This window comes from Neovison vison, chromosome 10 (assembly GCF_020171115.1).
Source record: "Neovison vison isolate M4711 chromosome 10, ASM_NN_V1, whole genome shotgun sequence".
Lineage (NCBI taxonomy): Eukaryota > Metazoa > Chordata > Mammalia > Carnivora > Mustelidae > Neogale > Neogale vison.
In genome coordinates, this window is record NC_058100.1 from 29320943 (window position 1) to 29342726 (window position 21784).

Sequence of the window (21784 nt, forward strand, 5' to 3'; positions counted from 1 at the left end):
TTGCTACACGGACAGGTCTTACAGTTTCCAACTTAGCACAGACTCATTCCTGTCCTGGGAAAATACTGTAGCACAGTTCCCTCGTACATCTGAAGGGTTTTGAGACGAGTTATACACAATGGAACATCACAGGTGTTGACCTTCCAGTATGTGTCATAGAGGCCTATGTTCCATACCCGGTCCTTCACTCTCAGGGCAAAACGTTCCCTCTGTCCATAGTTGTTCTTTCTCTATCCCTCCGCTGATAAGACACTGTGAGAAGTGCGATTCAGGCAGAAAGAGTTTCCCTTAAACAGAACTTGCTATAGTCCAACGGATAGACGTATGATACTAGAGCCCTATGTACGCCTATTGCAGTTACCGCAGAGTCAGTCCCAAGAGCTTCCTTTTCTAACAGACGCAACACAGCAACGAATCCCTCCTAAAGCACACTTCCATCACAATGCTGGAAGCGTTTTTTACTCAGAAAGAAAGTGCGGATCACCACTGGTCTTGATTATCTAATATGTGTTTGGGATGCCTAAGCGCCATAGCCTGCACTTTACTCACAGTACCTAATGTGCCCAAAGTCCGTCCGCATTCTATCATCATTCCTCAGAGTAGGAGACACTGTTAAGAATGAGAACACACTTTAACGAGGATCCCTGAAAAGATACCTTCCTAAGAATGACCCGTCAGGGTCCTGTTCGATACTCTCTCTGATTGCTGCACAGACAGGTCCTACAGTTTCCAACTTAGCACAGACTCATTATTGTCGTGGGAAAGTACTGTAGCACAGTTCCCTCGTACATTTGAAGGGTTTTGACACGAGTTAGACACAATGGAACATCACAGGTGTTGACCTTCCAGTATGTGTCATAGAAGCCTATGTTCCATACCCGGTCCTTCACTCTCAGGGCACAACGTTCCCTCTGTCCATAGTTGTTCTTTCTCTATTCCTCCGCTGATAAGACACTGTGAGAAGTGCGATTCAGCCTGAAAGAGTTTCCCTTAAACAGAGCTTGCTATAGTCCAACGGATAGACGTCTGATACTAGAGCCCTATGTGCGCCCACTGCAGTTACCGCAGAGTCAGTCCCAAGAGCTTCCTTCTTTAACAGACGCAACACTGCAACGAATCCCTCCTAAAGCACACTTCCCTCACAATGTTGAAAGCGTTTTTTACAGAGAAAGAACGTGGGGATCACCACTGGTCTTGATCATCGAATATGTGTTTGGGATGCCTAAGCGCCATAGCCTGCACTTTACTCACAGTATATAATGTGCCCATGGTGCGTCCACATTCTATCATCATTCCTCAAAGAAGGAGATACTATTATCAATGAGAACACATTTTAAGTAGGATCCCTGAAAAGATACCTTCCTAAGAATAACCTGAAAGGGTCCTGTACGAATCTCTCTATGATTGCTACTCAGACAGGCCCTCCAGTTTCCAACTTAGCACAGACTCATTCCTGAAGTGAGAACGTACAGTAGCACAGTTCCCTCCTGCATTTTAAGTGTTTTGAGACGAGTTAGACACAGTGGAACATCACAGCTGTTGACTTTCCAGTATGTGTCTTAGAGGCCTATGTTCCATACCCTTTCCTTCACTCGAAGGGCACAACGTTCCCTCTCTCCGTAGTTGTTCTTTCTCCATTCCTCCATTAAAAAGACACTGGGAGAAGTGCGATTCCGCCTGAAGGAGTTTCCCTTAAACAGAACTTGCTATAGTCCAAGGGATAGACGTCTGTTACTAGAGCCCTATGTGCGCCTATTGCAGTTACCGCAGAGTCAGTCCCAAGCGCTTCCTTCTTTAACAGACGCAACACTGCAACGAATCCCTCCTAAAGCACACTTCCCTCACAATGTTGGAAGCGTTTTTAACACTGAAAGAAAGTGCGGATCACCACTGGTCGTGAGCATCCAATATGAGTTTGGGATGCCTAAGCGCCATAGCCTGCACTTTACTCACAGTACCTAAGGTGCCCATAGTCCGTCCGTGTTCTATCATCATTCCTGAAAGGAGGAGACTCTGTGATGAATGAGAACGCACTTTAAGTAGGATCCCTGAAAAGATACCTTCCTAAGAATCACTTGTCATGGTCCTGTATGTGATAGTTTATGATTGCTACACAGACAGGTCCTAATGTTTCCTACAGAGCACAGACTCAAACCTGTCGTGAGAATGTACAGTAGCAAAGTTCCCTCGTACTTTTGAAGTGTTTGAGACGAGCTAGACACAGTGGAACATCAGAGGTGTTGACCTTCCAGTATGTGTCATAGAGGCCTATGTGCCCTAAGCTGTCATTCACTCTCAGGGCACAACGTTCCCTCCCCTTAGTTGTTCTATATCCTTTCCCCCTCTGAAAAGACACTGTGAGAAGTGCGATTCCGTTTGATGGAGTTTCCCTTAAACAGAACTTGCTATAGTCCAACGGATAGACGTCTGATACTAGAGCCCTATGTGCGCCTATTGCAGTGATCGCATAGTCAGTCCCAAGAGCTTCCTTCTTTATCAGACGCAACACTGCAACGAATCCCTCCTAAAGCACACTTCCCTCACAATGTTGGAAGCGTTTTTAACACTGAAAGAAAGTGCGGATCACCACTGGTCGTGAGCATGCAATATGAGTTTGGGATGCCTAAGCGCCATAGCCTGCACTTTACTCAGAGTACCTAAGATGCCCATAGTCCGTCCGTGTTCTATCATCATTCCTCAAAGGAGGAGACACTGTTATGAATGAGAACACACTTTAACTAGGATCCCTGAAAAGATACCTTCCTAAGAATAACCCGTCAGGGTCCTGTACAATACTCTCTATGATTGCTACACGGACAGGTCTTACAGTTTCCAACTTAGCACAGACTCATTCCTGTCCTGGGAAAATACTGTAGCACAGTTCCCTCGTACATCTGAAGGGTTTTGAGACGAGTTATACACAATGGAACATCACAGGTGTTGACCTTCCAGTATGTGTCATAGAGGCCTATGTTCCATACCCGGTCCTTCACTCTCAGGGCAAAACGTTCCCTCTGTCCATAGTTGTTCTTTCTCTATTCCTCCGCTGATAAGACACTGTGAGAAGTGCGATTCAGCCTGAAAGAGTTTCCCTTAAACAGAACTTGCTATAGTCCAACGGATAGACGTATGATACTAGAGCCCTATGTACGCCTATTGCAGTTACCGCAGAGTCAGTCCCAAGAGCTTCCTTTTCTAACAGACGCAACACAGCAACGAATCCCTCCTAAAGCACACTTCCATCACAATGCTGGAAGCGTTTTTTACTCAGAAAGAAAGTGCGGATCACCACTGGTCTTGATTATCTAATATGTGTTTGGGATGCCTAAGCGCCATAGCCTGCACTTTACTCACAGTACCTAATGTGCCCAAAGTCCGTCCGCATTCTATCATCATTCCTCAGAGTAGGAGACACTGTTAAGAATGAGAACACACTTTAACGAGGATCCCTGAAAAGATACCTTCCTAAGAATAACCCGTCAGGGTCCTGTACGATACTCTCTCTGATTGCTGCACAGACAGGTCCTACAGTTTCCAACTTAGCACAGACTCATTATTGTCGTGGGAAAGTACTGTAGCACATATCCCTCATACATTTGAAGGGTTTTGACACGAGTTAGACACAATGGAACATCACAGGTGTTGACCTTCCAGTATGTGTCATAGAGGCCTATGTTCCATACCCCGTCCTTCACTCTCAGGGCAAAACGTTCCCTCTGTCCATAGTTGTTCTTTCTCTATTCCTCCGCTGATAAGACACTGTGAGAAGTGCGATTCAGCCTGAAAGAGTTTCCCTTAAACAGAGCTTGCTATAGTCCAACGGATAGACGTCTGATACTAGAGCCCTATGTGCGCCCACTGCAGTTACCGCAGAGTCAGTCCCAAGAGCTTCCTTCTTTAACAGACGCAACACTGCAACGAATCCCTCCTAAAGCACACTTCCCTCACAATGTTGAAAGCGTTTTTTACAGAGAAAGAACGTGGGGATCACCACTGGTCTTGATCATCGAATATGTGTTTGGGATGCCTAAGCGCCATAGCCTGCACTTTACTCACAGTATATAATGTGCCCATGGTGCGTCCACATTCTATCATCATTCCTCAAAGAAGGAGATACTATTATCAATGAGAACACATTTTAAGTAGGATCCCTGAAAAGATACCTTCCTAAGAATAACCTGAAAGGGTCCTGTACGAATCTCTCTAAGATTGCTACTCAGACAGGCCCTCCAGTTTCCAACTTAGCACAGACTCATTCCTGAAGTGAGAACGTACAGTAGCACAGTTCTCTCCTGCATTTTAAGTGTTTTGAGACGAGTTAGACACAGTGGAACATCACAGCTGTTGACTTTCCAGTATGTGTCTTAGAGGCCTATGTTCCATACCCTTTCCTTCACTCGAAGGGCACAACGTTCCCTCTCTCCGTAGTTGTTCTTTCTCCATTCCTCCATTAAAAAGACACTGGGAGAAGTGCGATTCCGCCTGAAGGAGTTTCCCTTAAACAGAACTTGCTATAGTCCAAGGGATAGACGTCTGTTACTAGAGCCCTATGTGCGCCTATTGCAGTTACCGCAGAGTCAGTCCCAAGCGCTTCCTTCTTTAACAGACGCAACACTGCAACGAATCCCTCCTAAAGCACACTTCCCTCACAATGTTGGAAGCGTTTTTACCACTGAAAGAAAGTGCGGATCACCACTGGTCGTGAGCATCCAATATGAGTTTGGGATGCCTAAGCGCCATAGCCTGCACTTTACTCACAGTACCTAAGGTGCCCATAGTCCGTCCGTGTTCTATCATCATTCCTGAAAGGAGGAGACTCTGTGATGAATGAGAACGCACTTTAAGTAGGATCCCTGAAAAGATACCTTCCTAAGAATCACTTGTCATGGTCCTGTATGTGATAGTTTATGATTGCTACACAGACAGGTCCTAATGTTTCCTACAGAGCACAGACTCAAACCTGTCGTGAGAATGTACAGTAGCAAAGTTCCCTCGTACATTTGAAGTGTTTGAGACGAGCTAGACACAGTGGAACATCACAGGTGTTGACCTTCCAGTATGTGTCATAGAGGCCTATGTGCCCTAAGCTGTCATTCACTCTCAGGGCACAACGTTCCCTCCCCTTAGTTGTTCTATATCCTTTCCCCCTCTGAAAAGACACTGTGAGAAGTGCGATTCCGTTTGATGGAGTTTCCCTTAAACAGAACTTGCTATAGTCCAACGGATAGACGTCTGATACAAGAGCCCTATGTGCGCCTATTGCAGTTATCGCATAGTCAGTCCCAAGAGCTTCCTTCTTTATCAGACGCAACACTGCAACGAATCCCTCCTAAAGCACACTTCCCTCACAATGTTGGAAGCATTTTTAACACTGAAAGAAAGTGCGGATCACCACTGGTCGTGAGCATGCAATATGAGTTTGGGATGCCTAAGCGCCATAGCCTGCACTTTACTCAGAGTACCTAAGATGCCCATAGTCCGTCCGTGTTCTATCATCATTCCTCAAAGGAGGAGACACTGTTATGAATGAGAACACACTTTAACTAGGATCCCTGAAAAGATACCTTCCTAAGAATAACCCGTCAGGGTCCTGTACAATACTCTCTATGATTGCTACACGGACAGGTCTTACAGTTTCCAACTTAGCACAGACTCATTCCTGTCCTGGGAAAATACTGTAGCACAGTTCCCTCGTACATCTGAAGGGTTTTGAGACGAGTTATACACAATGGAACATCACAGGTGTTGACCTTCCAGTATGTGTCATAGAGGCCTATGTTCCATACCCGGTCCTTCACTCTCAGGGCAAAACGTTCCCTCTGTCCATAGTTGTTCTTTCTCTATTCCTCCGCTGATAAGACACTGTGAGAAGTGCGATTCAGCCTGAAAGAGTTTCCCTTAAACAGAACTTGCTATAGTCCAACGGATAGACGTATGATACTAGAGCCCTATGTACGCCTATTGCAGTTACCGCAGAGTCAGTCCCAAGAGCTTCCTATTCTAACAGACGCAACACAGCAACGAATCCCTCCTAAAGCACACTTCCATCACAATGCTGGAAGCGTTTTTTACTCAGAAAGAAAGTGCGGATCACCACTGGTCTTGATTATCTAATATGTGTTTGGGATGCCTAAGCGCCATAGCCTGCACTTTACTCACAATACCTAATGTGCCCAAAGTCCGTCCGCATTCTATTATCATTCCTCAGAGTAGGAGACACTGTTAAGAATGAGAACACACTTTAACGAGGATCCCTGAAAAGATACCTTCCTAAGAATAACCCGTCAGGGTCCTGTACGATACTCTCTCTGATTGCTGCACAGACAGGTCCTACAGTTTCCAACTTAGCACAGACTCATTATTGTCGTGGGAAAGTACTGTAGCACAGTTCCCTCGTACATTTGAAGGGTTTTGACACGAGTTAGACACAATGGAACATCACAGGTGTTGACCTTCCAGTATGTGTCATAGAAGCCTATGTTCCATACCCGGTCCTTCACTCTCAGGGCACAACGTTCCCTCTGTCCATAGTTGTTCTTTCTCTATTCCTCCGCTGATAAGACACTGTGAGAAGTGCGATTCAGCCTGAAAGAGTTTCCCTTAAACAGAGCTTGCTATAGTCCAACGGATAGACGTCTGATACTAGAGCCCTATGTGCGCCCACTGCAGTTACCGCAGAGTCAGTCCCAAGAGCTTCCTTCTTTAACAGACGCAACACTGCAACGAATCCCTCCTAAAGCACACTTCCCTCACAATGTTGAAAGCGTTTTTTACAGAGAAAGAACGTGGGGATCACCACTGGTCTTGATCATCGAATATGTGTTTGGGATGCCTAAGCGCCATAGCCTGCACTTTACTCACAGTATATAATGTGCCCATGGTCCGTCCACATTCTATCATCATTCCTCAAAGAAGGAGATACTATTATCAATGAGAACACATTTTAAGTAGGATCCCTGAAAAGATACCTTCCTAAGAATAACCTGAAAGGGTCCTGTACGAATCTCTCTATGATTGCTACTCAGACAGGCCCTCCAGTTTCCAACTTAGCACAGACTCATTCCTGAAGTGAGAACTTACAGTAGCACAGTTCCCTCCTGCATTTTAAGTGTTTTGAGACGAGTTAGACACAGTGGAACATCACAGCTGTTGATTTTCCAGTATGTGTCTTAGAGGCCTATGTTCCATACCCTTTCCTTCACTCGAAGGGCACAACGTTCCCTCTCTCCGTAGTTGTTCTTTCTCCATTCCGCCATTAAAAAGACACTGGGAGAAGTGCGATTCCGCCTGAAGGAGTTTCCCTTAAACAGAACTTGCTATAGTCCAAGGGATAGACGTCTGTTACTAGAGCCCTATGTGCGCCTATTGCAGTTACAGCAGAGTCAGTCCCACGCGCTTCCTTCTTTAACAGACGCAACACTGCAACGAATCCCTCCTAAAGCACACTTCCCTCACAATGTTGGAAGCGTTTTTAACACTGAAAGAAAGTGCGGATCACCACTGGTCGTGAGCATCCAATATGAGTTTGGGATGCCTAAGCGCCATAGCCTGCACTTTACTCACAGTACCTAAGGTGCCCATAGTCCGTCCGTGTTCTATCATCATTCCTGAAAGGAGGAGACTCTGTGATGAATGAGAACGCACTTTAAGTAGGATCCCTGAAAAGATACCTTCCTAAGAATCACTTGTCATGGTCCTGTATGTGATAGTTTATGATTGCTACTCAGACAGGTCCTAATGTTTCCTACAGAGCACAGACTCAAACCTGTCGTGAGAATGTACAGTAGCAAAGTTCCCTCGTACATTTGAAGTGTTTGAGACGAGCTAGACACAGTGGAACATCACAGGTGTTGACCTTCCAGTATGTGTCATAGAGGCCTATGTGCCCTAAGCTGTCATTCACTCTCAGGGCACAACGTTCCCTCCCCTTAGTTGTTCTATATCCTTTCCCCCTCTGAAAAGACACTGTGAGAAGTGCGATTCCGTTTGATGGAGTTTCCCTTAAACAGAACTTGCTATAGTCCAACGGATAGACGTCTGATACTAGAGCCCTATGTGCGCCTATTGCAGTTATCGCATAGTCAGTCCCAAGAGCTTCCTTCTTTATCAGACGCAACACTGCAACGAATCCCTCCTAAAGCACACTTCCCTCACAATGTTGGAAGCGTTTTTAACACTGAAAGAAAGTGCGGATCACCACTGGTCGTGAGCATGCAATATGAGTTTGGGATGCCTAAGCGCCATAGCCTGCACTTTACTCAGAGTACCTAAGATGCCCATAGTCCGTCCGTGTTCTATCATCATTCCTCAAAGGAGGAGACACTGTTATGAATGAGAACACACTTTAACTAGGATCCCTGAAAAGATACCTTCCTAAGAATAACCCGTCAGGGTCCTGTACAATACTCTCTATGATTGCTACACGGACAGGTCTTACAGTTTCCAACTTAGCACAGACTCATTCCTGTCCTGGGAAAATACTGTAGCACAGTTCCCTCGTACATCTGAAGGGTTTTGAGACGAGTTATACACAATGGAACATCACAGGTGTTGACCTTCCAGTATGTGTCATAGAGGCCTATGTTCCATACCCGGTCCTTCACTCTCAGGGCAAAACGTTCCCTCTGTCCATAGTTGTTCTTTCTCTATTCCTCCGCTGATAAGACACTGTGAGAAGTGCGATTCAGCCTGAAAGAGTTTCCCTTAAACAGAACTTGCTATAGTCCAACGGATAGACGTATGATACTAGAGCCCTATGTACGCCTATTGCAGTTACCGCAGAGTCAGTCCCAAGAGCTTCCTATTCTAACAGACGCAACACAGCAACGAATCCCTCCTAAAGCACACTTCCATCACAATGCTGGAAGCGTTTTTTACTCAGAAAGAAAGTGCGGATCACCACTGGTCTTGATTATCTAATATGTGTTTGGGATGCCTAAGCGCCATAGCCTGCACTTTACTCACAGTACCTAATGTGCCCAAAGTCCGTCCGCATTCTATCATCATTCCTCAGAGTAGGAGACACTGTTAAGAATGAGAACACACTTTAACGAGGATCCCTGAAAAGATACCTTCCTAAGAATAACCCGTCAGGGTCCTGTACGATACTCTCTCTGATTGCTGCACAGACAGGTCCTACAGTTTCCAACTTAGCACAGACTCATTATTGTCGTGGGAAAGTACTGTAGCACAGTTCCCTCGTACATTTGAAGGGTTTTGACACGAGTTAGACACAATGGAACATCACAGGTGTTGACCTTCCAGTATGTGTCATAGAGGCCTATGTTCCATACCCGGTCCTTCACTCTCAGGGCACAACGTTCCCTCTGTCCATAGTTGTTCTTTCTCTATTCCTCCGCTGATAAGACACTGTGAGAAGTGCGATTCAGCCTGAAAGAGTTTCCCTTAAACAGAGCTTGCTATAGTCCAACGGATAGACGTCTGATACTAGAGCCCTATGTGCGCCTACTGCAGTTACCGCAGAGTCAGTCCCAAGAGCTTCCTTCTTTAACAGACACAACACTGCAACGAATCCCTCCTAAAGCACACTTCCCTCACAATGTTGAAAGTGTTTTTTACAGAGAAAGAACGTGGGGATCACCACTGGTCTTGATCATCGAATATGTGTTTGGGATGCCTAAGCGCCATAGCCTGCACTTTACTCACAGTATATAATGTGCCCATGGTCCGTCCACATTCTATCATCATTCCTCAAAGAAGGAGATACTATTATCAATGAGAACACATTTTAAGTAGGATCCCTGAAAAGATACCTTCCTAAGAATAACCTGAAAGGGTCCTGTACGAATCTCTCTATGATTGCTACTCAGACAGGCCCTCCAGTTTCCAACTTAGCACAGACTCATTCCTGAAGTGAGAACGTACAGTAGCACAGTTCCCTCCTGCATTTTAAGTGTTTTGAGACGAGTTAGACACAGTGGAACATCACAGCTGTTGATTTTCCAGTATGTGTCTTAGAGGCCTATGTTCCATACCCTTTCCTTCACTCGAAGGGCACAACGTTCCCTCTCTCCGTAGTTGTTCTTTCTCCATTCCTCCATTAAAAAGACACTGGGAGAAGTGCGATTCCGCCTGAAGGAGTTTCCCTTAAACAGAACTTGCTATAGTCCAAGGGATAGACGTCTGTGACTAGAGCCCTATGTGCGCCTATTGCAGTTACCGCAGAGTCAGTCCCAAGCGCTTCCTTCTTTAACAGACGCAACACTGCAACGAATCCCTCCTAAAGCACACTTCCCTCACAATGTTGGAAGCGTTTTTAACACTGAAAGAAAGTGCGGATCACCACTGGTCGTGAGCATCCAATATGAGTTTGGGATGCCTAAGCGCCATAGCCTGCACTTTACTCACAGTACCTAAGGTGCCCATAGTCCGTCCGTGTTCTATCATCATTCCTGAAAGGAGGAGACTCTGTGATGAATGAGAACGAATCCCTCCTAAAGCACACTTCCCTCACAATGTTGGAAGCGTTTTTAACACTGAAAGAAAGTGCGGATCACCACTGGTCGTGAGCATCCAATATGAGTTTGGGATGCCTAAGCGCCATAGCCTGCACTTTACTCACAGTACCTAAGGTGCCCATAGTCCGTCCGTGTTCTATCATCATTCCTGAAAGGAGGAGACTCTGTGATGAATGAGAACGCACTTTAAGTAGGATCCCTGAAAAGATACCTTCCTAAGAATCACTTGTCATGGTCCTGTATGTGATAGTTTATGATTGCTACACAGACAGGTCCTAATGTTTCCTACAGAGCACAGACTCAAACCTGTCATGAGAATGTACAGTAGCAAAGTTCCCTCGTACATTTGAAGTGTTTGAGACGAGCTAGACACAATGGAACATCACAGGTGTTGACCTTCCAGTATGTGTCATAGAGGCCTATGTGCCCTAAGCTGTCATTCACTCTCAGGGCACAACGTTCCCTCCCCTTAGTTGTTCTATTCCTTTCCCCCTCTGAAAAGACACTGTGAGAAGTGCGATTCCGTTTGATGGAGTTTCCCTTAAACAGAACTTGCTATAGTCCAACGGATAGACGTCTGATACTAGAGCCCTATGTGCGCCTATTGCAGTTATCGCATAGTCAGTCCCAAGAGCTTCCTTTTCTAACAGACGCAACACAGCAACGAATCCCTCCTAAAGCACACTTCCATCACAATGCTGGAAGCGTTTTTTACTCAGAAAGAAAGTGCGGATCACCACTGGTCTTGATTATCTAATATGTGTTTGGGATGCCTAAGCGCCATAGCCTGCACTTTACTCACAGTACCTAATGTGCCCAAAGTCCGTCCGCATTCTATCATCATTCCTCAGAGTAGGAGACACTGTTAAGAATGAGAACACACTTTAACTAGGATCCCTGAAAAGATACCTTCCTAAGAATAACCCGTCAGGGTCCTGTACGATACTCTCTCTGATTGCTGCACAGACAGGTCCTACAGTTTCCAACTTAGCACAGACTCATTATTGTCGTGGGAAAGTACTGTAGCACAGTTCCCTCGTACATTTGAAGGGTTTTGACACGAGTTAGACACAATGGAACATCACAGGTGTTGACCTTCCAGTATGTGTCATAGAAGCCTATGTTCCATACCCGGTCCTTCACTCTCAGGGCACAACGTTCCCTCTGTCCATAGTTGTTCTTTCTCTATTCCTCCGCTGATAAGACACTGTGAGAAGTGCGATTCAGCCTGAAAGAGTTTCCCTTAAACAGAGCTTGCTATAGTCCAACGGATAGACGTCTGATACTAGAGCCCTATGTGCGCCTACTGCAGTTACCGCAGAGTCAGTCCCAAGAGCTTCCTTCTTTAACAGACGCAACACTGCAACGAATCCCTCCTAAAGCACACTTCCCTCACAATGTTGAAAGCGTTTTTTACAGAGAAAGAACGTGGGGATCACCACTGGTCTTGATCATCGAATATGTGTTTGGGATGCCTAAGCGCCATAGCCTGCACTTTACTCACAGTATATAATGTGCCCATGGTCCGTCCACATTCTATCATCATTCCTCAAAGAAGGAGATACTATTATCAATGAGAACACATTTTAAGTAGGATCCCTGAAAAGATACCTTCCTAAGAATAACCTGAAAGGGTCCTGTACGAATCTCTCTATGATTGCTACTCAGACAGGCCCTCCAGTTTCCAACTTAGCACAGACTCATTCCTGAAGTGAGAACGTACAGTAGCACAGTTCCCTCCTGCATTTTAAGTGTTTTGAGACGAGTTAGACACAGTGGAACATCACAGCTGTTGACTTTCCAGTATGTGTCTTAGAGGCCTATGTTCCATACCCTTTCCTTCACTCGAAGGGCACAACGTTCCCTCTCTCCGTAGTTGTTCTTTCTCCATTCCTCCATTAAAAAGACACTGGGAGAAGTGCGATTCCGCCTGAAGGAGTTTCCCTTAAACAGAACTTGCTATAGTCCAAGGGATAGACGTCTGTTACTAGAGCCCTATGTGCGCCTATTGCAGTTACCGCAGAGTCAGTCCCAAGCGCTTCCTTCTTTAACAGACGCAACACTGCAACGAATCCCTCCTAAAGCACACTTCCCTCACAATGTTGGAAGCGTTTTTAACACTGAAAGAAAGTGCGGATCACCACTGGTCGTGAGCATCCTATATGAGTTTGGGATGCCTAAGCGCCATAGCCTGCACTTTACTCACAGTACCTAAGGTGCCCATAGTCCGTCCGTGTTCTATCATCATTCCTGAAAGGAGGAGACTCTGTGATGAATGAGAACGCACTTTAAGTAGGATCCCTGAAAAGATACCTTCCTAAGAATCACTTGTCATGGTCCTGTATGTGATAGTTTATGATTGCTACACAGACAGGTCCTAATGTTTCCTACAGAGCACAGACTCAAACCTGTCGTGAGAATGTACAGTAGCAAAGTTCCCTCGTACATTTGAAGTGTTTGAGACGAGCTAGACACAGTGGAACATCACAGGTGTTGACCTTCCAGTATGTGTCATAGAGGCCTATGTGCCCTAAGCTGTCATTCACTCTCAGGGCACAACGTTCCCTCCCCTTAGTTGTTCTATATCCTTTCCCCCTCTGAAAAGACACTGTGAGAAGTGCGATTCCGTTTGATGGAGTTTCCCTTAAACAGAACTTGCTATAGTCCAACGGATAGACGTCTGATACTAGAGCCCTATGTGCGCCTATTGCAGTTATCGCATAGTCAGTCCCAAGAGCTTCCTTCTTTATCAGACGCAACACTGCAACGAATCCCTCCTAAAGCACACTTCCCTCACAATGTTGGAAGCGTTTTTAACACTGAAAGAAAGTGCGGATCACCACTGGTCGTGAGCATGCAATATGAGTTTGGGATGCCTAAGCGCCATAGCCTGCACTTTACTCAGAGTACCTAAGATGCCCATAGTCCGTCCGTGTTCTATCATCATTCCTCAAAGGAGGAGACACTGTTATGAATGAGAACACACTTTAACTAGGATCCCTGAAAAGATACCTTCCTAAGAATAACCCGTCAGGGTCCTGTACAATACTCTCTATGATTGCTACACGGACAGGTCTTACAGTTTCCAACTTAGCACAGACTCATTCCTGTCCTGGGAAAATACTGTAGCACAGTTCCCTCGTACATCTGAAGGGTTTTGAGACGAGTTATACACAATGGAACATCACAGGTGTTGACCTTCCAGTATGTGTCATAGAGGCCTATGTTCCATACCCGGTCCTTCACTCTCAGGGCAAAACGTTCCCTCTGTCCATAGTTGTTCTTTCTCTATTCCTCCGCTGATAAGACACTGTGAGAAGTGCGATTCAGCCTGAAAGAGTTTCCCTTAAACAGAACTTGCTATAGTCCAACGGATAGACGTCTGATACTAGAGCCCTATGTGCGCCTACTGCAGTTACCGCAGAGTCAGTCCCAAGAGCTTCCTTCTTTAACAGACACAACACTGCAACGAATCCCTCCTAAAGCACACTTCCCTCACAATGTTGAAAGTGTTTTTTACAGAGAAAGAACGTGGGGATCACCACTGGTCTTGATCATCGAATATGTGTTTGGGATGCCTAAGCGCCATAGCCTGCACTTTACTCACAGTATATAATGTGCCCATGGTCCGTCCACATTCTATCATCATTCCTCAAAGAAGGAGATACTATTATCAATGAGAACACATTTTAAGTAGGATCCCTGAAAAGATACCTTCCTAAGAATAACCTGAAAGGGTCCTGTACGAATCTCTCTATGATTGCTACTCAGACAGGCCCTCCAGTTTCCAACTTAGCACAGACTCATTCCTGAAGTGAGAACGTACAGTAGCACAGTTCCCTCCTGCATTTTAAGTGTTTTGAGACGAGTTAGACACAGTGGAACATCACAGCTGTTGATTTTCCAGTATGTGTCTTAGAGGCCTATGTTCCATACCCTTTCCTTCACTCGAAGGGCACAACGTTCCCTCTCTCCGTAGTTGTTCTTTCTCCATTCCTCCATTAAAAAGACACTGGGAGAAGTGCGATTCCGCCTGAAGGAGTTTCCCTTAAACAGAACTTGCTATAGTCCAAGGGATAGACGTCTGTGACTAGAGCCCTATGTGCGCCTATTGCAGTTACCGCAGAGTCAGTCCCAAGCGCTTCCTTCTTTAACAGACGCAACACTGCAACGAATCCCTCCTAAAGCACACTTCCCTCACAATGTTGGAAGCGTTTTTAACACTGAAAGAAAGTGCGGATCACCACTGGTCGTGAGCATCCAATATGAGTTTGGGATGCCTAAGCGCCATAGCCTGCACTTTACTCACAGTACCTAAGGTGCCCATAGTCCGTCCGTGTTCTATCATCATTCCTGAAAGGAGGAGACTCTGTGATGAATGAGAACGAATCCCTCCTAAAGCACACTTCCCTCACAATGTTGGAAGCGTTTTTAACACTGAAAGAAAGTGCGGATCACCACTGGTCGTGAGCATCCAATATGAGTTTGGGATGCCTAAGCGCCATAGCCTGCACTTTACTCACAGTACCTAAGGTGCCCATAGTCCGTCCGTGTTCTATCATCATTCCTGAAAGGAGGAGACTCTGTGATGAATGAGAACGCACTTTAAGTAGGATCCCTGAGAAGATACCTTCCTAAGAATCACTTGTCATGGTCCTGTATGTGATAGTTTATGATTGCTACACAGACAGGTCCTAATGTTTCCTACAGAGCACAGACTCAAACCTGTCGTGAGAATGTACAGTAGCAAAGTTCCCTCGTACATTTGAAGTGTTTGAGACGAGCTAGACACAGTGGAACATCACAGGTGTTGACCTTCCAGTATGTGTCATAGAGGCCTATGTGCCCTAAGCTGTCATTCACTCTCAGGGCACAACGTTCCCTCCCCTTAGTTGTTCTATATCCTTTCCCCCTCTGAAAAGACACTGTGAGAAGTGCGATTCCGTTTGATGGAGTTTCCCTTAAACAGAACTTGCTATAGTCCAACGGATAGACGTCTGATACTAGAGCCCTATGTGCGCCTATTGCAGTTATCGCATAGTCAGTCCCAAGAGCTTCCTTCTTTATCAGACGCAACACTGCAACGAATCCCTCCTAAAGCACACTTCCCTCACAATGTTGGAAGCGTTTTTAACACTGAAAGAAAGTGCGGATCACCACTGGTCGTGAGCATGCAATATGAGTTTGGGATGCCTAAGCGCCATAGCCTGCACTTTACTCAGAGTACCTAAGATGCCCATAGTCCGTCCGTGTTCTATCATCATTCCTCAAAGGAGGAGACACTGTTATGAATGAGAACACACTTTAACTAGGATCCCTGAAAAGATACCTTCCTAAGAATAACCCGTCAGGGTCCTGTACAATACTCTCTATGATTGCTACACGGACAGGTCTTACAGTTTCCAACTTAGCACAGACTCATTCCTGTCCTGGGAAAATACTGTAGCACAGTTCCCTCGTACATCTGAAGGGTTTTTGAGACGAGTTATACACAATGGAACATCACAGGTGTTGACCTTCCAGTATGTGTCATAGAGGCCTATGTTCCATACCCGGTCCTTCACTCTCAGGGCAAAACGTTCCCTCTGTCCATAGTTGTTCTTTCTCTATTCCTCCGCTGATAAGACACTGTGAGAAGTGCGATTCAGCCTGAAAGAGTTTCCCTTAAACAGAACTTGCTATAGTCCAACGGATAGACGTATGATACTAGAGCCCTATGTACGCCTATTGCAGTTACCGCAGAGTCAGTCCCAAGAGCTTCCTTTTCTAACAGACGCAACACAGCAACGAATCCCTCCTAAAGCACACTTCCATCACAATGCTGGAAGCGTTTTTTACTCAGAAAGAAAGTGCGGATCACCACTGGTCTTGATTATCTAATATGTGTTTGGGATGCCTAAGCGCCATAGCCTGCACTTTACTCACAGTACCTAATGTGCCCAAAGTCCGTCCGCACTCTATCATCATTCCTCAGAGTAGGAGACACTGTTAAGAATGAGAACACACTTTAACGAGGATCCCTGAAAAGATACCTTCCTAAGAATAACCCGTCAGGGTCCTGTACGATACTCTCTCTGATTGCTGCACAGACAGGTCCTACAGTTTCCAACTTAGCACAGACTCATTATTGTCGTGGGAAAGTACTGTAGCACAGTTCCCTCGTACATTTGAAGGGTTTTGACACGAGTTAGACACAATGGAACATCACAGGTGTTGACCTTCCAGTATGTGTCATAGAGGCCTATGTTCCATACCCGGTCCTTCACTCTCAGGGCACAACGTTCCCTCTGTCCATAGTTGTTCTTTCTCTATTCCTCCGCTGATAAGACACTGTGAGAAGTGCGATTCAGCCTGAAAGAGTTTCCCTTAAACAGAGCTTGCTATAGTCCAACGGATAGACGTCTGATACTAGAGCCCTATGTGCGCCTACTGCAGTTACCGCAGAGTCAGTCCCAAGAGCTTCCTTCTTTAACAGACGCAACACTGCAACGAATCCCTCCTAAAGCACACTTCCCTCACAATGTTGAAAGCGTTGTTTACAGAGAAAGAACGTGGGGATCACCACTGGTCTTGATCATCGAATATGTGTTTGGGATGCCTAAGCGCCATAGCCTGCACTTTACTCACAGTATATAATGTGCCCATGGTCCGTCCACATTCTATCATCATTCCTCAAAGAAGGAGATACTATTATCAATGAGAACACATTTTAAGTAGGATCCCTGAAAAGATACCTTCCTAAGAATAACCTGAAAGGGTCCTGTACGAATCTCTCTATGATTGCTACTCAGACAGGCCCTCCAGTTTCCAACTTAGCACAGACTCATTCCTGAAGTGAGAACGTACAGTAGCACAGTTCCCTCCTGCATTTTAAGTGTTTTGAGACGAGTTAGACACAGTGGAACATCACAGCTGTTGACTTTCCAGTATGTGTCTTAGAGGCCTATGTTCCATACCCTTTCCTTCACTCGAAGGGCACAACGTTCCCTCTCTCCGTAGTTGTTCTTTCTCCATTCCTCCATTAAAAAGACACTGGGAGAAGTGCGATTCCGCCTGAAGGAGTTTCCCTTAAACAGAACTTGCTATAGTCCAAGGGATAGACGTCTGTGACTAGAGCCCTATGTGCGCCTATTGCAGTTACCGCAGAGTCAGTCCCAAGCGCTTCCTTCTTTAACAGACGCAACACTGCAACGAATCCCTCCTAAAGCACACTTCCCTCACAATGTTGGAAGCGTTTTTAACACTGAAAGAAAGTGCGGATCACCACTGGTCGTGAGCATCCAATATGAGTTTGGGATGCCTAAGCGCCATAGCCTGCACTTTACTCACAGTACCTAAGGTGCCCATAGTCCGTCCGTGTTCTATCATCATTCCTGAAAGGAGGAGACTCTGTGAAGAATGAGAACGAATCCCTCCTAAAGCACACTTCCCTCACAATGTTGGAAGCGTTTTTAACACTGAAAGAAAGTGCGGATCACCACTGGTCGTGAGCATCCAATATGAGTTTGGGATGCCTAAGCGCCATAGCCTGCACTTTACTCACAGTACCTAAGGTGCCCATAGTCCGTCCGTGTTCTATCATCATTCCTGAAAGGAGGAGACTCTGTGATGAATGAGAACGCACTTTAAGTAGGATCCCTGAAAAGATACCTTCCTAAGAATCACTTGTCATGGTCCTGTATGTGATAGTTTATGATTGCTACACAGACAGGTCCTAATGTTTCCTACAGAGCACAGACTCAAACCTGTCGTGAGAATGTACAGTAGCAAAGTTCCCTCGTACATTTGAAGTGTTTGAGACGAGCTAGACACAGTGGAACATCACAGGTGTTGACCTTCCAGTATGTGTCATAGAGGCCTATGTGCCCTAAGCTGTCATTCACTCTCAGGGCACAACGTTCCCTCCCCTTAGTTGTTCTATATCCTTTCCCCCTCTGAAAAGACACTGTGAGAAGTGCGATTCCGTTTGATGGAGTTTCCCTTAAACAGAACTTGCTATAGTCCAACGGATAGACGTCTGATACTAGAGCCCTATGTGCGCCTATTGCAGTTATCGCATAGTCAGTCCCAAGAGCTTCCTTTTCTAACAGACGGAACACAGCAACGAATCCCTCCTAAAGCACACTTCCATCACAATGCTGGAAGCGTTTTTTACTCAGAAAGAAAGTGCGGATCACCACTGGTCTTGATTATCTAATATGTGTTTGGGATGCCTAAGCGCCATAGCCTGCACTTTACTCACAGTACCTAATGTGCCCAAAGTCCGTCCGCATTCTATCATCATTCCTCAGAGTAGGAGACACTGTTAAGAATGAGAACACACTTTAACGAGGATCCCTGAAAAGATACCTTCCTAAGAATAACCCGTCAGGGTCCTGTACGATACTCTCTCTGATTGCTGCACAGACAGGTCCTACAGTTTCCAACTTAGCACAGACTCATTATTGTCGTGGGAAAGTACTGTAGCACAGTTCCCTCGTACATTTGAAGGGTTTTGACACGAGTTAGACACAATGGAACATCACAGGTGTTGACCTTCCAGTATGTGTCATAGAAGCCTATGTTCCATACCCGGTCCTTCACTCTCAGGGCACAACGTTCCCTCTGTCCATAGTTGTTCTTTCTCTATTCCTCCGCTGATAAGACACTGTGAGAAGTGCGATTCAGCCTGAAAGAGTTTCCCTTAAACAGAGCTTGCTATAGTCCAACGGATAGACGTCTGATACTAGAGCCCTATGTGCGCCTACTGCAGTTACCGCAGAGTCAGTCCCAAGAGCTTCCTTCTTTAACAGACGCAACACTGCAACGAATCCCTCCTAAAGCACACTTCCCTCACAATGTTGAAAGCGTTTTTTACAGAGAAAGAACGTGGGGATCACCACTGGTCTTGATCATCGAATATGTGTTTGGGATGCCTAAGCGCCATAGCCTGCACTTTACTCACAGTATATAATGTGCCCATGGTCCGTCCACATTCTATCATCATTCCTCAAAGAAGGAGATACTATTATCAATGAGAACACATTTTAAGTAGGATCCCTGAAAAGATACCTTCCTAAGAATAACCTGAAAGGGTCCTGTACGAATCTCTCTATGATTGCTACTCAGACAGGCCCTCCAGTTTCCAACTTAGCACAGACTCATTCCTGAAGTGAGAACGTACAGTAGCACAGTTCCCTCCTGCATTTTAAGTGTTTTGAGACGAGTTAGACACAGTGGAACATCACAGCTGTTGACTTTCCAGTATGTGTCTTAGAGGCCTATGTTCCATACCCTTTCCTTCACTCGAAGGGCACAACGTTCCCTCTCTCCGTAGTTGTTCTTTCTCCATTCCTCCATTAAAAAGACACTGGGAGAAGTGCGATTCCGCATGAAGGAGTTTCCCATAAACAGAACTTGCTATAGTCCAAGGGATAGACGTCTGTTACTAGAGCCCTATGTGCGCCTATTGCAGTTACCGCAGAGTCAGTCCCAAGCGCTTCCTTCTTTAACAGACGCAACACTGCAACGAATCCCTCCTAAAGCACACTTCCCTCACAATGTTGGAAGCGTTTTTAACACTGAAAGAAAGTGCGGATCACCACTGGTCGTGAGCATCCAATATGAGTTTGGGATGCCTAAGCGCCATAGCCTGCACTTTACTCACAGTACCTAAGGTGCCCATAGTCCGTCCGTGTTCTATCATCATTCCTGAAAGGAGGAGACTCTGTGATGAATGAGAACGCACTTTAAGTAGGATCCATGAAAAGATACCTTCCTAAGAATCACTTGTCATGGTCCTGTATGTGATAGTTTATGATTGCTACACAGACAGGTCCTAATGTTTCCTACAGAGCACAGACTCAAACCTGTCGTGAGAATGTACAGTAGCAAAGTTCCCTCGTACATTTGAAGTGTTTGAGACGAGCTAGACACAGTGGAACATCACAGGTGTTGACCTTCCAGTATGTGTCATAGAGGCCTATGTGCCCTAAGCTGTCATTCACTCTCAGGGCACAACGTTCCCTCCCCTTAGTTGTTCTATATCCTTTCCCCCTCTGAAAAGACACTGTGAGAAGTGCGATTCCGTTTGATGGAGTTTCCCTTAAACAGAACTTGCTATAGTCCAACGGATAGACGTCTGATACTAGAGCCCTATGTGCGCCTATTGCAGTTATCGCATAGTCAGTCCCAAGAGCTTCCTTCTTTATCAGACGCAACACTGCAACGAATCCCTCCTAAAGCACACTTCCCTCACAATGTTGGAAGCGTTTTTAACACTGAAAGAAAGTGCGGATCACCACTGGTCGTGAGCATGCAATATGAGTTTGGGATGCCTAAGCGCCATAGCCTGCACTTTACTCAGAGTACCTAAGATGCCCATAGTCCGTCCGTGTTCTATCATCATTCCTCAAAGGAGGAGACACTGTTATGAATGAGAACACACTTTAACTAGGATCCCTGAAAAGATACCTTCCTAAGAATAACCCGTCAGGGTCCTGTACAATACTCTCTATGATTGCTACACGGACAGGTCTTACAGTTTCCAACTTAGCACAGACTCATTCCTGTCCTGGGAAAATACTGTAGCACAGTTCCCTCGTACATCTGAAGGGTTTTGAGACGAGTTATACACAATGGAACATCACAGGTGTTGACCTTCCAGTATGTGTCATAGAGGCCTATGTTCCATACCCGGTCCTTCACTCTCAGGGCAAAACGTTCCCTCTGTCCATAGTTGTTCTTTCTCTATTCCTCCGCTGATAAGACACTGTGAGAAGTGCGATTCAGCCTGAAAGAGTTTCCCTTAAACAGAACTTGCTATAGTCCAACGGATAGACGTATGATACTAGAGCCCTATGTACGCCTATTGCAGTTACCGCAGAGTCAGTCCCAAGAGCTTCCTTTTCTAACAGACGCAACACAGCAACGAATCCCTCCTAAAGCACACTTCCATCACAATGCTGGAAGCGTTTTTTACTCAGAAAGAAAGTGCGGATCACCACTGGTCTTGATTATCTAATATGTGTTTGGGATGCCTAAGCGCCATAGCCTGCACTTTACTCACAGTACCTAATGTGCCCAAAGTCCGTCCGCATTCTATCATCATTCCTCAGAGTAGGAGACACTGTTAAGAATGAGAACACACTTTAACGAGGATCCCTGAAAAGATACCTTCCTAAGAATAACCCGTCAGGGTCCTGTACGATACTCTCTCTGATTGCTGCACAGACAGGTCCTACAGTTTCCAACTTAGCACAGACTCATTATTGTCGTGGGAAAGTACTGTAGCACAGTTCCCTCGTACATTTGAAGGGTTTTGACAC